Source organism: Ranitomeya variabilis, chromosome 1 (assembly GCF_051348905.1).
Source record: "Ranitomeya variabilis isolate aRanVar5 chromosome 1, aRanVar5.hap1, whole genome shotgun sequence".
Taxonomy (NCBI): domain Eukaryota; kingdom Metazoa; phylum Chordata; class Amphibia; order Anura; family Dendrobatidae; genus Ranitomeya; species Ranitomeya variabilis.
Genome location: NC_135232.1, coordinates 682,749,232 through 682,767,122, shown reverse-complemented (window position 1 = coordinate 682,767,122; position 17,891 = coordinate 682,749,232). Strand labels below are relative to the sequence as shown.

The 17,891-nt window shown below is 43.9% G+C and overlaps 1 protein-coding gene across 1 annotated transcript in view; it reads right to left on the bottom strand.

Moving 5' to 3' along the window:
• The window catches only part of MNAT1 (MNAT1 component of CDK activating kinase), a 161,367-nt gene that overhangs the window by 56,323 nt on the left and 87,153 nt on the right, over positions 1 to 17,891 (bottom strand). The window lies entirely within an intron of this gene.

Sequence of the window (17,891 nt, the reverse complement as noted above, 5' to 3'; positions counted from 1 at the left end):
TGCAGCCCCCAGCTCTGAGTTTTGCCTGTCTGGATATCAAAAATACAGGGGAACCAGAGCAGTTTTTTGTTTTTTTAATTATTTACTTAGGAGTATTTATCAGCTGCCGCCTCCTCTCACTGTTATTAGCGGCAGCAGGTGTTGGCTGTTGGGAGCAGTGGTCCCATCAGCTGACGCCAGTGATTGGAGGTAAACTTTTTACCTCCGATCACAGTTGCAGGTGCTCACGCTGATATTTGACAGCGATATTTGCTCTTAAGACAGCATAGTGGGTGGCAGAACTTATTGTCTCCCTTTCTTAATATTTAGGCACTCATCTCTCTATACAAGCAGGTCCCCTGATGATTGACTTGGAGGAAATGCGTCGGGACTGAACACAGGGAGAGTGCAGGGCATTCTATTACAGGGGTAGCTGTGGACTGCCCTTGTAAGGGCAGGAGCTCTGGGGATAGCTTACCGGTAGCCCCATAGGGAATGACAGGGTATTGTCATCCCTTTTCATCAAGTCCCGGATCGTTTCCTGACTAGAGGTTTTTCCGGTGCTCCTGCTCACGCATCTTGGAATTGGTGAGATTGTTCCTTTTCCGTCTTCATTTTAACAATTATTTGTAGCATTATCATTATAGGTGCCATTTTTTTTCTATGCAGCGATAATTGTTTTACTTGCAACCAACTGTAATATATACGGTTCTGCTATTCATATGTATATGTCTCTGGCAGCTATTGTTTAAACCATACGTTGGTCTGTATACATTCCGCTTTTCTGCTAACTCAGGCGGAGTTGTTTTGAATCCTAACGGGGGTTTCTTGTAGGTCTCTTGGTGGGGACCTTGCCCCTTATTTTTATATCACTTTGGGTGACACTGTTGTGACTTTTATCCAATATTAGTAAAAGTTATGTTTTAATATTCCACTGTCGCTGTATTTTCTATCTTATATAGTGTTTTTTTCTATTTAAAGCTCAAAAACTAAGTATAGATTGTGCTATATTTGAAGTGTAAAGACACAAAACTGGGGAGTCCAAAAAGGGTTAGTTTCCATATTCCACGTTCAACAGTTACCATGCCTTGTCAAATATGATCACCTGTGTGCTTGAGGAAGGAGAGAATCCTCAGAAACGTCCACCACAGGCGCAGACCCTCAGTGTCTGAACGATGTCTCTACCTATGCGCCTGCTTGTTGGAGTGAACAAGATCGTCTACACCGAATCTACTGACCAGAGTCCACTGTAGTGAATATGGTAACTGGAAATTGTTTATTACATTATAATATTTGAGAATAGTATTCTATATACTGGAAATTAAAATAGAATTTTTAGAAATTAAGAATTGAAGAAAGTTCAAATCTGTCTTGTCATTTTTTCTATATTCCAGTTCAACAGCTTCCATGACTGGTCCAATCAACCAGTAAATCCTTCACTCTGGGTAGACCACTACCAGACCCTTCCTGACCAGGGTTAATTATCAGTTATGTTATATAGTTAAGTATCAACTGAAATCAAAATGACCTATCAGATAAAATTTTAACCAATCTGGTTGAAAAAAAAAAAAAAAAAAAAAAAGTACAATAATTCTAATTTAATTCAAGGGAAGGAAGAACCAAAACAAACAACAAAACAAGAAGTAATGAGGATGGTCAAACTCCTATGGCGGATTTACTATTTTTTTTATCTCTGCACATCTCTGCTGTTTGTATGATGTGTTTATGGATCAGGATCTTTATTTCGCAGTTTTCATCACTTCTGTGGACCACTCAATACAGAAAGTGATGAATCCAAACGCTGCCTTCAATACTTTGAGTTATGAGCCGTTCCTCCGCGACTATAAAATGGATCGCGCAGTGATTTTGTGCTGACATTCGCTGGTGTAAATATGAATCCTGTTTAGAAGCACAAACCGCAGGAAATTGTACCAAATGAAAACCATGCTTCCTCCTCCCTACCTTCATCCTAAGGACGGCAGTATATGTGGTTGCATTTAAAGCTGCTTGTATCCAAAGAATAATAAGGGTTGAATTTTAGTCTGAAGAAAGGCCGCGCAGAAGTGAAATGAAGAATGCTTTTATATCGGCGTTCTTTCCAGGCAATATTTCACCGCTTTTATTTCGGGTGCTATAAACACACAGGATGAGGAGGAATATTGGAGGTTCTTATGAGGTGAATAAAACATGTTTGTCATCTACTAAACCTCGTTTCTTTAACGGCTCATGTGTTTGATGAGAAAATCCTTTAACATCTTTTGGTGATTTGAGCCACACGTCAGATTTTTTTATTTTTTCTTATTTCAGCTTTATTAAATGCAATTCATAGTAAATTATTCACGTGTCAAGGCCACATAATACAGGTCTAGACTGTCACTTCATTTCCATGGCTAACATTCGTTTTTCAGGTTGATAAAATCCTAAAAGGTCCAAAAGTTAAATAAAAGATGAAACGAAAATGTATCATGTATTTTATACTAATTTCAAGACAAACAAGTTTGGAGAAGGCTTGGAAGCTTTCCTGGGGCAGCCATCATACTGGAGGCAGACATTTCCCACCAGCATAGTCTACACTGACAGTATAGCAGAGTGTGACTGGAGTCAGAAGACAAATATACTCTTTGGGAAGAGATGGTATAAAATGTGGCCCCTATAGACCAGGGAGTGGTGGAGGTGCTGCATACAGAACCTTGTGTGTATAGTGGCAGCGTTATTAATGTCTCTGGCTTCTGCAGACCCTGACCCAGTCTGAAAAGTGAGCTCTAGGAAAGAGGAGATTTATTACCTTTCATGTTCTAGTAGCCAATGCGAAAACTGCAATATTTCAGCATATGTACAAGTGATGTGCAAAAGTTTTAGGCAAGTGTGGAGACATGCTGCAAAGTCACAAAGCTTTCAGAAATAGTGTTTATATTTTGTTAAATGATAAAAAATCAACTACAAAGTGAACGTGTTCTTCTAGGTACTTGTACAGCGTTTCAGTAGGGAGGTTGTTCCAAACATCTAGGAGAACTAACCCCAGATCTTCTGTGGATGTCACTTGTGCAAATCCTTCTGTGTCTCCAAGTAATGCCAGACTGACTGGATGATGCGGAGATCAGGGCTCTGTGAGGGCCGGATCATCACTTCCAGGACTACTTGTCCTTTATGAAATTGGCTGCATATTTAGGGTCGTTGTCCAGCTACAGAATAAATTTCGAGCCAATCAGATGCCTCCCTGATGGCACTGCATGATGGATATGCATCTGCCTGTAATTTTCAACCAAGGATTTGCACAGGCTTACAAAAGATCAGTGGTTAGTTCTCCAAGATGTTTGGAACCATCTCCCTGCCGACTTCCTCAAAAACAGTGTGAAAGTTCAAGTACCTAGAAGAAGTGTTGGTGTTTTAAAGGCAAACGCTGATGACACCAAGTATTGATGGGATTTAGATTTGTCGTTTGTTCTTTCACTTTGCATTTTGTTAGCTGATAAAAAAAATCTTAACACCATTTATGAAAGCTTCTTACTTTGCATTTTTTTTTACACCTCTCTACAACTTTTGCACAGTACTGTATAAGTCACATATATTGGAAAAAAAAACAATGCATATAAAGAAAGCAGTTACCGTATATACTCGTGTATAAGCCGAGATTTTCAGCACATTTTTTGTGCTGAAAACGCCCCCCTCGACTTATACATGAGTCATGGTCCAGAAAGCCGGTGGGGGAGGGGGAGTGGGCGGCTGTAGCACAGTGACAGCTGCAGCCGCCGGCTTCCAGAAGACATCAATACTCACCCTCCGTCACTGCATCTCGGTCCCTGCATCTCCGTCCCGGCAGCTCTTTCCTGTTCCTGTGCTCAGCGGCCAGGTGGCACCACTCATTAAAGTAATAAATATGCACGGGACTCCACTCCCATAGGCGAGGAGCGCATATTCATGACCTTAATGAGCAGTACCATGTGACCGCTCAGCACAGGAAGAAGCTGCTGCGCTGGGACAACGGAGATACAGGGACGTTCAGCGACGGTGCAAGGAAGTGATTATGACGGGGGAGGACGTGGGAGCCCGTCATGCATACAAGGATGGGACGGGGGAGCCGAGCCATACATACAAGATGGGACGGGGGGAGCCATGTATACAATGAGGGGACCGGGGGAGCCATGCATACAACAGGGGGAGCCACACCGAGCAGGACAGCAATGAGGGGACAATACATACCAGACTTATACTCGAGTCAATAAGCTTACCAGTTTTCCATGGCAAAATTAGGTGCCTCGGTTTATACTCGGGTCGGCTTATACTCGAGTATATACGGTAATCACCACCGCAAAAGAGGACGTGGGCAATATACTGTGTCTCACAAATACAGAGGACTCCAGAGACCTCAGATTGGGCAGCATAAACCAGGTGATAACCGGGACAATAGAAGTAACTTATTAGCATGTGCTTTTGACAGACACCCCTAATGATTAAGGCAGCGCCTACTATGACAATACATCAAGTCCTGAGGATTCCATTGTTGTATTGAGCAGCATTTTCAGCATGGCTCCATTGATTTCTGTGGGCTATTGCGTTACTATACATTTCCAAGTAACCATAGCCTTAAAGGAACAGACAGACTGCATTATGTCTAGTGCTGGAGCTGATGGAAATTCATACAGCACAAATATAGAAGTCATATTATATATCATAGTAGAGCATATCCTGCATTAGGCAGAACTCATAGGACTTTCCCTTTAAATCTCCTTGTCCCTACTATGTTCTGGGAGAAGAAGTGAGTGTGTATTTCCCGTTGTGACTGAGCAATAAAATAATTTATGTATAAATGTTATACTGCTAATTTAAGGCAATAAACTCAGAATGGTGAACATCGCCGATAATAAAAAAGCATTAAACACACTTATGTTTTAAGTGTCAGAAACTAAATCCAGTGATCAGATGCATTATTCCTCCCAGGTTAAAATTAGCTTCAAGAAAAAAATAATAATAATAATAATCAGAATTGGTGAAAGCAGCATTTTTTTCTTTGACCTAAGCATAAAAATGTGGCGGTCCCCCGAGACGTAATTACTTGGAGTAAAAGAATCCGCATGAATACAGGAAAGACGTATACATCATGAAAGACGATACTTCATGTATGGAGAGTAAATATTTCCAAGTTGGTTTTTTTTCTTTAAAGTATTTTCTCTTCACTAAGTATTTAACCATCCACTACATTAAGAAAAAATGAAAAAATAAAAATATTAAAAAAAACCTTTCCCATTTGTTTTTTAGCTTATTGTCCTGTATAAAAATAAAATAATAATAATAATAATAATAATAATAATAATAATTAAATAAAAAAGTTTCCCATTAGTTTTTTAGATTAATGTCCTGTATACAATATTTTTTCATATGGGTAAACAATGGAATTTACAAAGTTTTAAGTCCCACCCTCCAAAAAGAGTATTCTGTATAATTACATTTCCTACAGTGAATGTAATCTCCTGGGCATGCCTTCCAGACTAAACAGCTCCATTCAGCTGCCTTACGTCTGATTGTCGATGAAAGAAACTTGTTTGACAACTGCTCCGAGCAGAAACATATTTTTCCATGATTGCATAAAAAAAAAAAAAAAGTTTGAAGAAAAAAAATTAGGGAAAAAAAAAAAAAAAAGAAAAAAAAAAAATAACTCGGCCAGACGAGCATTCCAAGCGCAGAGGTTCATGTAAAGATCGATGAGTTAATATTGAAGGTAAAAGCCAACAAAAACAATTACTATGGATATTTTGCCGTCATGGCCAGCTTTTGAGGTTAATTTAGTGGTGTGCTCTCGCAGCAGCCAAGTTTTAATATAACTAACTACACCATGCAAGCAGACTTCCTCTAGGCTTCTTTCAACATTTTCCATATTCTGTGCATTTATCGCACTCCTGGGACCCCTCGCTGTTACAGAGCCCACGCTAATACCCCCCAGGTGGGCGGAGAAAAAAGAAAATACGTCTCCGCTTTATAAGCGGTCTACCTTTAATTTCCAGTGTCTAATAGCATAGACAGATTCTGCACAAACCCATGTCCAACAAGGGACAGCTCCACGATATTACAGTTACTGTGTTTGTGGGTGCGGAATAGTTTGCTGGCGGCTCGGAAAAGTTGGTGTTGGCTTTTCTTCATCACATTTTGTCATTTCTGGTTGGAAGAAAAATTGAGTTTTACAACCGGTCTATTATACTTAAAGAACAACGTGTGCAGCCGCAAACTAGGATCTGCACAGATAATATGGGGCAGGAAAGGCGCCTAACTCGCCAGTGGCAGGGCAGAGAAGGGCAAAGATGCGCTTTGGTATTTTATTTTACCACTATGTAATAGATAAAATCATTCGCTTGGAACAGATGTTCTCAGCATTTATAGCAATCATATCCAACTGCAAAATCAGCAGATGGACGGCTGTATAATTCCACTACTCGGTTTTTAGTCCAAATTGCTTTGCCAATGACTTTTGTAATATTCTAGCTCCATTTTCCAACCTCAAATGTTTACTAATGATGTAGATCCTGTATAGACTATTAAAGGGTCACTCCACAGGATAGAGGTTACCGGCGAGATCTGCCCGGATCTTCTCATTTCAATGGAGAGACGGCTGAACATGTCCGTTACCACTATATTAATTTTTGATGGGCCAGCCTCAGATACCCATTAAAGAGCTATCTCTGACAGTCCTATGGCTGGGGCATCTATACACACGTGCACCGCAGCACCATTTATATCATTTTGATGATCGGTGGGGATCTCAACAAACAGACCCATTCTCATATTGTAGTAGAGACGCTTGTGATTACGCCTTTTATTTGATGTCCCGTTTATGTGTCATCTGCCATCTTGGCTACTTCCCCTCATTTGATTCTTATAATGTAGCCTGTATTTCCAATTATTCTTCTGGATATTCAGAGCTAATGCAGTGTAAGTAAACCACCACCAGACACCTCTAGCGGTGGATTATTTCCCCTTAGCTCCCCTGAGGACAAAAGAATTTGACATGTTGAAATCAGACTGCCCAGTCCTTTTTTCTTCTGCCACCAGGAAATGTTGGGAGGACCTTATACACATTAGATAGTTAGTAGGTCCTGCCAAAATTGGCAGGCTTGCCTGACATTAATATAATATTTCTGGCCAGCTTTATACAAATTACATATAACTGCTTTTATTTGGCTCAGACTGCAAAGTTTTCATGTCATGCAGCCTCAGTCTGTCTCCCCTGCCTCCTGCTTGTGACAGGTTTCAAACTGCCAAATATTAGTAGCTGAAAAAGATCTAGTCAGTCAGGGTAGTTTTAGAACTCTGCAGCTAATCAGTGTATAGACTCACAATTAAGTTGCATTTATCATTGGCAGTACAATAACATGTAGCAAGAGATTGGACACAGTGATCACATCAATGGTGCATCGGACATCATCACTGCAGGACTGGTGTAGACCACCAAGATCGATGGTGCAAGAGTAGTTTTATGGTGTCTATTTATTGACACTATTTTAAAATAAAGTTTGGTGAATGAAAAATAAATTCACAAAAAAACAAACAAAAGAAAGGTCCTTCAATAAAAAAAAAGTGTTAAGCTCTGTACAGTGGTGGCTGTAGGCAGCTAAAATGCTACCTTTTTAGATATGTGCCCTTGCACAGGATTTGGAACTGCATAATAGAAAAATGGAGCTCAAGCCATTTAAGTATACAGTTTTTTAAAATACATTCTTCCTTCGTAGATAGTTGTAGTCACTTTTGAAAGGGACAAATGCGGTAACCAAGTCTACATGCACACAACCTAGAAGACATCTGATCCTCTAATCAGCGACTAACCAATAAGCCCCAATAGGGCTCATGTACAACCCTTATTCACTTATGTCCAGTACTGGTCCTAACTTCTCACTAGCATGCTGGGGCAATAAACTTGCTATCAGACTACCAGGACCGACTCCTAAATAAAACCACTCATTGTTAAACCTTTGAAAGAGAACAAATGGACCAGTAGAGAACGTCTCCAAACTCGGCTCCTCATATCGGAATATATATTAAATTAAATAGCAGCAGGATCTTAACAATACATCCTACGCAGTATCGTATAACCGTCGGCTTGGATGCAAGTCTTCTGCTAAAGTCATTGAGCTCTTAAAGACTGAAATACAGAGAATATGTCTAAAAGGCCTACAACCAGCAAAGCCAAGAACATTGTAGTCAAGCACTTTCACAGACCAACATAAAACAACGTGAGGAATTCTTCTGAGAATGAGAATGCCGCAGAGAACATTTGATGGTCATACAAAAAGAAAACAGAGGTATGATCATTCTTCCAAAGACTCATTAAGCGGCCAAATGTATGCAGAAGTAAACAGCAAGTCCGTCACCGAAGAAGTCTACAGAGACGGTCAAAGCTAATATCCAGCTCTATAGATGAACCCAAGTGCATGAATCGCAGAGTAAAAAAAACAAGTGGCCAGGGGAAATTTTCTAGTTATATACGGTTATGATATACAGCGCTGTCGCTCAGATGTTCACCTAAAATTCCCAGATTTTTATGGAGTGCCTGCCCAGCTTGCTTTCTCCTCCATATCTCTTTCTTGGCCACCTTTAACCATTTTGCTTGGGATATGTGTTAAGGAGCGATGGGGTTGTCAAAGAACTGTTATTCTTCTGAAAGTGGTCACCGTGTCAAGACTTCCAAGAAATCAATTGCCATTTTAGCAACAGTCTACATATTTTTTTATATTTAGGAATCTGCAAGTTGCTTTCTGCATTTTTAGTTTCAGTCTAATGTGATGTATTGTAAAGAGACTAATTGGCCTTCAAGGACCTTTGCTCAGGGGAACTCATCATTATACAGCATGGACACTATTGGAACTTGTCACACTTTACAACATGCATACGATTTTCAGCTCTCCTACGTAACAGATACTTCCTCCTCTGGTCCGTACGAGCTGGTGATTGAATTACTCTTCTTGAATGTTTTGTCTATAATCCACATTAAAATGTTTAAAATAAGGGTTCAATAACCACCTAACATCTGGTGTGCAGCGGCTTAGCAAATCCAACAGTGAGCACTGCAAATATGTAAAGACTTCACTCAGGGATTGATCAGGTATCAAAAGGTCAACCATCTGAAGACAGATGGAAATGGTTAGATCGCAGGTCCATCACAAAGTCATATAGAACAGGTTAAAAACCATACCCATACTGGATGTAGGCTTATGTGCCTTAGACACAAAGGATAAGGGGGACAGAATTAATGTACTTATATGTATGAAAAACTTTCAAAGAGAAACGGACTGTCTAGACTTAGGTGCCACAATGGTTGGTCCTCTGCCGAGGTGCTGAGAAGACCACTTTAATTACAACTGCAAATATTTGGATTTTTTATATGTATTGGCAAATCTCAAACATAAATCTGATATGTAACCGTTTTCCCATTGCATCATCACATGAACATTTTTGGTCTGTGTACAGAAGACGTTCTCATCCATTTGACTTAATAGAGGACTTGACATTCTGTATATCTAGTCATCAGACCAAACCAAGACAATACCACCATTTTTCAAAGGCTTAGACAAGCTTCTTTTTACAGTGTCTGCTGCTTGATTTTCCACATGTAAAACTTTTTAATTTTAGCCAAATAAAAATACACTTTTCCTACTCATGAATCATCTGAGATGTTGGCAACAAAAATCTGGCTATAGAAGACTCTTATCCTTAAGCATAAAGCAATCTCGTGGCTAAAACTTGACATCTGGAAGCTATTTGTCTGACAATGGACTGATGGAGGCCACACTTTTGAGACATGGTTTTGTAACCTTTTCCAGCACCATTAGCATCATAAAACATCTTCTAGCTGGTTTCTCAAAAATGTTACTTTGATCAGAGTGGATATAGTTTTTAGAAAAGTTGAAAACCATTCAGAAGAAGAAACTGGTGGTAACAACGAAGTATGAGTCTGGTAATTTTTGAAGATATGGACTCAAAGATCTTTTTATGGTACATAGTGTCCACTAGTGATAAGTGTCAGATTTGTTTAAAGGGGTAATTTCCATCTTGTACATTTATGGCATATCCACAGCACATGGCACCCGCGTTTATTGTGAGAACGGAGCCCTATTGCCCACTACTGCCAATGGAGAGGTGGTCTGAAATCCCATTAATTTGCATGGAAATTCCAACCACCTCCCACTGACCGGTTGTCGGAATAGCTGCAGGTCAGTCAGCGGGATCCGCATTTACTACACATTTATGTCATATCCTGTAGATATAGAAATATTAACATATTTGGCACTTCAAATATGTTAATATTTTTAGTCTAATGGAGTGCATCCACCTTTTTCTGCACCCAATCTTTCTCACAGGACCGCCATATACCTACAATATAAATCTCCTGTGGATATGCCTTTTATGTATGAGATGGAAATAAAAGCCTTGATTTTCCATGTAATGGGGTTTTCTATTACTCACTACTAATTTTCATGTCAGATAATACTTCAGATCTAACAGATACAATTATTTTCCTCTTTTACATCTAATGCAAATTATGGGGCTCAGTGCACCCTCGGCATGGCTAAACACAGTCATGTAGGCATGGACCTGTAACATTACATATTTCTAGAAAGACAACCCCCGATAAATGCACTGAATAAACCTAGTTATGCTCTACACTTGTAGAGTAACAACATTGCCATCTGGTGCTTTCATCGGGTACCATGACCGATTAATGTGCCCAGATTTGGCATGTTACATTACAATTCTACTGTCTGTGGGAGATTAGCCTATGTCTAGAAGCATTTTATTCCACTCTCCCCATTGGAAGCACATGTACGTCCAGTCAAACAGAGTGTGGGCCAGGAGAGATAGCAGTCGACCAAGCTAGTTTTCTGATATCTGGGAACCTCAACATATAATCCCTGCTCACACTGAACCACCTCCTATATTAGAGCTTCACTGAAGTAAATGGAGTGATGCAGTAAATCTGTTCAAGATCTGCATCCCATAACTATACATACAACAGTATTGAGCAGGGTAGATGTGAAGCCAGCACTGGAATGAAATAGAAAACTAGCAGGAAAGCAGCCCACCATTTGTGCAAGTGCCTCTGCATTCCTCACTATGTACCAAAGGGAGAAATGTGGGTGTGCTGTGCTGCTGGATAATAATTCACAGGATTCAAAAGAATAGAAATAGACTGTAGTTTATTCCTAACATATTTCTAGGTTGAATGGACCTCTTCCTCATGGGAATCACTATATTGAAAGGTCCATTTGACCTAGAAACATGTTGGAATTTATTATTATTTATTTATATAGCACCAGTGATTCCATGGTGCTGTACATGAGAAGGGGTTACCTACAAATTACAGATATCACTTACAGTAAACAAAGTAACAATGACAGACTGATACAGAGGGGCGATGACCCTGCCTTTGCGGGCTTACATTCTACAGGATGGTGGGGATGGAGACAATAGGTTGAGGTTTGCAGGAGCACCGGTGTTGGTGAGGCGGTAGCTCCGGTAGTGGTGAGGAGGCAGCGGGGTCAGTGCAGGCTGTAGGCTTTCCTGAAGAGGTGGGCTTTCAGGTTCCATCTGAAGGCAAAGAATTCCAGAGGATGGGGGATGTTCGGGAGAAGTCTTGGAGGCGGTTGGGTGAGGAGCGAATAAGTGTGGAGGAGAGAAGGAGGTCTTGGGAGGACCGGAGATTGCATGAGGGAAGATATCGGGAGAATAGTTCAGAGATACTGTATATGGAGGAGACAGGTTATAGATGGCTTTGTAGGTCAGTATTAGTAATTTGAACATACTGTTTCATATTCTATCCTATAGTACAACCCTGTGCTGTTGTGCTCGAATTAAAACAGGGTGGGATATTTGCTGCTTGTAAGGTAATGATAATATGTTGCATTTAATTCTGTTTTTCTTGTTTCTGTACCTATAATACTTTCAATAAAAAGACCATTGAAAAGAAAAAAGAAAAGTATTAGTAATTTGAACCTGATACGCTGAGGGAATGGGAGCCAGTGAAGAGATTTGCAGAGAGGGGAAGCGGAGTAGCGAGGAGAGAGAAGAATTACCGTATTTTTCGGACTACAAGACGCACTTTTTTCCCCAAAAATGTAAGGGGAAAATGGGGGTGCGTCTTGTAGTCGGAATATACTTACAAATTATGCGGCAGCAGCAGCGGCGGCGGTCCCGATGCAGCCATGCTGGTGCAGCTGTGGACGTGCTGCGGGCAGGGACTGTGCTGCAGGCAGGAGCTGTGCTGTGGGGCTGTGGCAGCGGCTCTCTAGGCTCAGTGGGGGCTCCGACGGCATTTCTTCAAAGCCCGGAGGCCCCCCGCTCATCCGACATGTTGCGGTGGCCTCCGAGAACATAGGCGCCAGGATAATGGCCGCCGGGCCGGCGCACGCTCAGATTCAAATCTCGTCAACGAGATCTGAATCTGAGCATGCGCCGGCCCGGCGGCCATTTTCCTGGCGCCTATGTTCTCGGAGGCCACCGCAACATGTCGGATGAGCGGGGGGCCTCCGGGCTTTGAAGAAATGCCGTCGGAGCCCCCACTGAGCCTAGAGAGCCGCTGCCACAGCCCCACAGCACAGCCCCTGCCTGCAGCACAGTCCCTGCCTGCAGCACGTCCACAGCTGCACCAGCATGGCTGCATCGGGACCGCCGCCGCTGCTGCTGCCGCATAATTTGTAAGTATATGCCGTCGGAGCCCCCACTGAGCCCAGAGAGCCGCTGCCACAGCCCCGCAGCACAGCATGTGCCCCAGAGCCCAGCCACTGCTGGCAGCACAGCCTGTGCCCCAGAGCCCAGCCTGTGCCCCCAGCACAGCCTGTGCCCCCAGAGCCCAGCCTGTGCCCCCAGAGCCCAGCCTGTGCCCCCAGAGCCCAGCCTGTGCCCCCAGAGCCCAGCCTTTTCCCCCTAGAGCCCAGCCTGTGCCCCCAGAGCCCAGCCTGTGCCCCCAGAGCCCAGCCACTGCCGTCAGCACAGCTTGTGCCCCAGAGCCCAGCCTGTGCCCCCAGAGCCCAGCCTGTGCCCCAGAGCCCAGCCTGTGCCCCAGAGCCCAGCCTGTGCCCCAGAGCCCAGCCTGTGCCCCAGAGCCCAGCCTGTGCCCCAGAGCCCAGCCACTGCCCGCAGCACAGCTTGTGCCCCGGAGCCCAGCCTGTGCCCGGAGCCCAGCCCCTGCCCCGGACACAGAGCCTCCACCCCTGCCCAAGCACAGAGCACCAGCCTGGGATGGGATTTCCTGGAGGCCAACGCACCAGCCTGGACCACCGAAAGGCCCCTGTGACCACTTCTCCACCTGTGGCGAGCCCTTCACTGGTAAGCTGAATTCGGACTGTAAGACGTACCCCCATTTGAAACATTTTTTTTTTCCTTATTTTTATTATGAAAATTTGGGGTGCGTCTTATCGTCCGGTGCGTCTTATAGTCCGAAAAATACGGTAGTCGAGCAGCAGAGTTAACGATGGACTGAAGAAGGTGCAAGGGTGTTAGCAGGGAGGCCACAGAAAAGGATGTTGCAGTAGTCCAGGCGGCAGATGATGAGGGCATGCACAAGCATTTTAGTAGATTGACGGTTGAAGAAAGGATGGATTCTGGAGATATTTTTGAGCTGGAGGCGACAGGAGGTGGAAAGAGCTTGAATGGGCGGATTTGAATGACAGGGCAGAGTCAAGGGTTCCTTCGAGGCAGCGGACTTCCGATACGGGGGAGTGTGTGATGTTGTTAATTGCGAAAGATAGGTCAGGTAAGGAAGATCTATGCGATGGAGGAAAGATTATGAGTTTGAGAAAGCGAGAGAAGGAGAATATGGCTGATAGACACTCTGGGATTCTGGACAGCAGAGAGGTGACGTCTGGGCCAGAGAGGCAGATCAGCATAAAGGTGGTACTGGAATCCATGAGACTTTATGAGTTGTCCCAGGCCAAGTGTATAGATTGAGAAGAGTAGGGGTCGTAGAACAGAGCCTTGGGGGACTCCCACAGAGAGAGGGTGGGATGAGGAGGTAGTGTGGGAGTGGGAGACGCTGAATGTGCGGTAGGAAAAGTATGAGGCAATCCAGGATAGGGCAAGGTCTTTGATGCCAAGGGAAGAAAGAATCTGTAGCAGTAGGCAGTGGTCGACTGTGTCAAGGGCAGAGGACAGGTCGAGAAGGAGGAGGATGGAGAACTGTCTGTTAGCTTTGGCGGTGAATAAGTCATTAGTAATTTTTTTCAGGGCAGTTTCGGTGGAGTGGTGGGGGCATTAGCCAGATTGGAGGTTGTCAAGGAGAGAGGTCGATGAGAGGTGGGAGGAAAGTTGAGCATGGACATGCTGCTCAAGGAGTTTAGAAGCGAAAGGGAGCAGCGATATTGGGCGATAGCTAGACATGGCAGTCGGATCGAGGGTTGGCTTTTTAAGGATAGGCGTGACTGTGGCATATTTGAAAGCAGAAGGGAAGGTGCCAAAAGTTAGTGATAGGTTGAAAAGGTGGGTTAGGTATGGGATAAGAGTGGCGGTGAGGTTGGGGAGGAGGTGGGATGGGATGGGGTCGAGCGCACAGGTGGTGGGGTGCAAATTGGAGAGGAGACAATTAAGCTCCCCTTCAGTGATATTGGATAGGGAGGTTATGGGGTTTGGGCATTGGTCTGGTATACAAAGGGGTTGTGGTGGTTGAACAATGAAGACTTGCCTTGTTTGGTCGATCTTGTTTTTAAAGGGCCACTGTCACCCCCCTCCAGCTGGCGAAGCTGGGGAGTGAGGACCCGCCTACCTGGCTAGAGACCGGAATTGTGGCTAAGTATAAAAACGCTTTATTTGGGGTATACTTGAACCTAAAACTAAAAGAGCCACCTTGTTAGAATGCAGCATTACTGCTGCACAAGGTGGCTCTTTTAGTTTATAACGGCTGGAGGGGGGTGACAGTGGCCCTTTAATGTGTGTGGCAAAGTCCTCAGCAGAGATGAGGGAGGTTGGATGGGGCAGTGGGGGGCGGAGGAGGGAGTTAAAGGTTTTGAATAACTGTTTGGGGTTGTAGGATAGGGAAGATACGAGGGTTGTGAAGTAGGCCTGTTTAGCAGAGGTGAGAGCAGATTTGAAAGCGAGTGTTGCCTGTTTGAATGCAGTAAAGTCATCTTGCGAATGTGTTTTCGTCCAACGCCGCTCTGCAACCCTGGACACTTGCCAGAGATTTTTAGTGGTGTTATTGTGCCAGGGTTGTCTATTGATACGTCGCACTCTGCCATGAACGAGAGGGGCAACCATGTCAGTAGCTGATGCGAGAGTAGCATTGTAGAAAGCAGTAGCAATGTGTTGGATATGGATGCCAGTGGTAGGATAGAGTCAGAGAGTGTGTGGGTGTCTAGGTGTGCGTGGTTTCTGCGAGGGTGCGCATGTTGCTGGACATGAGTGACCAGTGAGGAGGACAGGGATGAGAAAGTGAGCAGATGGTGGTCGGATAGAGGGAGAGGGGAGGTGGTGAAGTTCGATAGAGAGCAGAGACGGGTGAAGACCAGGTCTAATGTATGCATGTATGGAAATACACTACAATCTATTCATTTGAATCCTGTCAATTCCTTACCATCAGAACAGTACAACCGCATTTATCCCTTTGATACATATCAACGTTGGTCTATCCTGGCATATTGTTATCGAAGGCTATTCAATTGCTGTTTCACAGCATCACAAGGTGAGCGCAAAATAAAAATGTGATAAAACAGCATGCTATTTGGTTAATGCCCTATATGCGCTTTTTGTCAATCCCTAATCTATTAGATCTTTCCTCAGCATGCTGTTACTGCCTTTCTCTCTTAAGGTACCGTCACACTAAGCGACGCTGCAGCGATAGCGTCAGCGATGCCGATCGCTGCAGCGTCGCTGTTTGGTCGCTGGAGAGCTGTCACACAGACCGCTCTCCAGCGACCAACGATGCCGAGGCCCCCGGGTAACCAGGGTAAACATCGGGTTGCTAAGCGCAGGGCCGCGCTTAGTAACCCGATGTTTACCCTGGTTACCAGCGTAAAAGTTAAAAAAACAAACAGTACATACTCACCAGCGCGTCCCCCAGCCTCTGCTTCCTGACGCTGACTGAGCTCCGGCCCTAACAGCACAGCGGTGACGTCACCGCTGTGCTTTCACTTTCAGTTTAGGGCCGGCGATCAGTAAGAGTCAGGAAGCAGAGGCTGGGGGACGCGCAGGTGAGCATGTACTGTTTGTTTTTTTACATTTTACGCTGGTAACCAGGGTAAACATCGGGTTACTAAGCGCGGCCCTGCGCTTAGTAACCCGATGTTTACCCTGGTTACCAGTGTAAAATATCGCTGGTATGGTTGCTTTTGCTGTCAAACACGGCGATACACGGCGACCTAGCGACCAAATAATGTGCAGACCTTCTAGCAGCGACCAGCAATTTCACAGCGGGATTCTGATCGCTGCTGCGTGTCAAATACAGCGATATCGCTCCCTAGGACGCTGCAACGTCACAGATCGCTGGCGACGTTGCTTAGTGTGACGGTACCTTTAGTAGACATCTATGGGGAGCATGTAACCTGATACCTCTGAGTTTTTGAGAGTGAATGAGGAGTTCAGGTAGAAGATGGCAGGGTATAAGAGACAACTCAAATAAATGGAAAAAGAATATTTATCCAAGAATAAATGTAACAAAAAGTTTCTTATATTTGTTTGTACTACTTATCTATGGAAAGTTTACTGAAATGACAGCAAGCATTTAGAAGAATTTTAAGACCAAATTACAGTTGACCACTTGGTGCCCACCTCAAAGCCGGATACGGCAGAAAAAAAAAAAAGATGCACAACTGATTGACAGCACAAACGAGTCATGAAATTACGGCCATTAGGGTCTCATCTTTTTCACGTTAGAAGACAGGTAAGTTGGTGGTAGAAAAACATTGAAAGGGACTTAAAGAGTTTTGGAGGAGGCCTCAAAGAACAAAAATTAACCGTATTTTTCGGATTATAAGACACACTTTTTCCCCAAAAATTTATAATGCAGATATACCTTATCGACGTGCTGCTGCGGTTGTCCCGGTGGCGGTGCTGTGTCCACAGTGGCGGTGCTGCGCTGTGTCCGAGATCTACATCTGCGCATGTCCCGCCTCCCAGCGGCCATTTTCCCAGAGTCCACCACCGCACAGGAAACCATGGAAGGACTGCCGGAGGGGGCTCTGACCTTTCACCTTTCACAAAATGTTGGCACCGCCACTGGGACACAGCGCAGCGGCGTGCCACACATCGGAACACCCCCTCATCCCAGCCTGCGGCAACACTCCCCTCTTGCCTCCTCCAGCAGCGACCCTGGGACCTCGCTTCAAAGCAGCCACCGCCCCCGGTAAGCAATAAGACGCATGTATTTTAAGAAGCACCACCATTTTATTTATTAAAGGTTTTTTTTCCTATTTTTCTCATGAAAATTTGGGGTGCGTCTTATAATCTGGAGCATCTTATAATCTGACAAATACGGTAACTACCTTAACCATTTCTTATCTAGTCAACAACTTCCAATTTCCTATACCTCTCCTCCCTACGTGTTCCTTACGACAGCCGACGTAACTGCAAAGGCCAATCTCATGCCACAGCCGTGGTGTTGAGTCCAGTGTTGCCACCGCTGCAGCAATGTAATGTCTGGACTTACACGAGGTGCCGTCACTATGGGCAATTTGTCATCATGCAAGGAAACCACTATGAAGCATGGTAAAAGGAAGCGAGGCATGCTTTAATGATCAAAACAGTGTTTTTTAAAGACTCCATCAACAAGAACAACATGGCGGCTTACGGCTTTTAGATATTTTTTTCCTTCTTTTTTTTACTTTAGAGTGGACTGTGCCTTAATTACAAGAGAGGTTTAGCTTTTCTGAGCTGCCTCTGAAATGATTGCTAGTAGAAACCACAGAATGTGTTCAAATGTTTAGAGCTTATTTTACATAGTG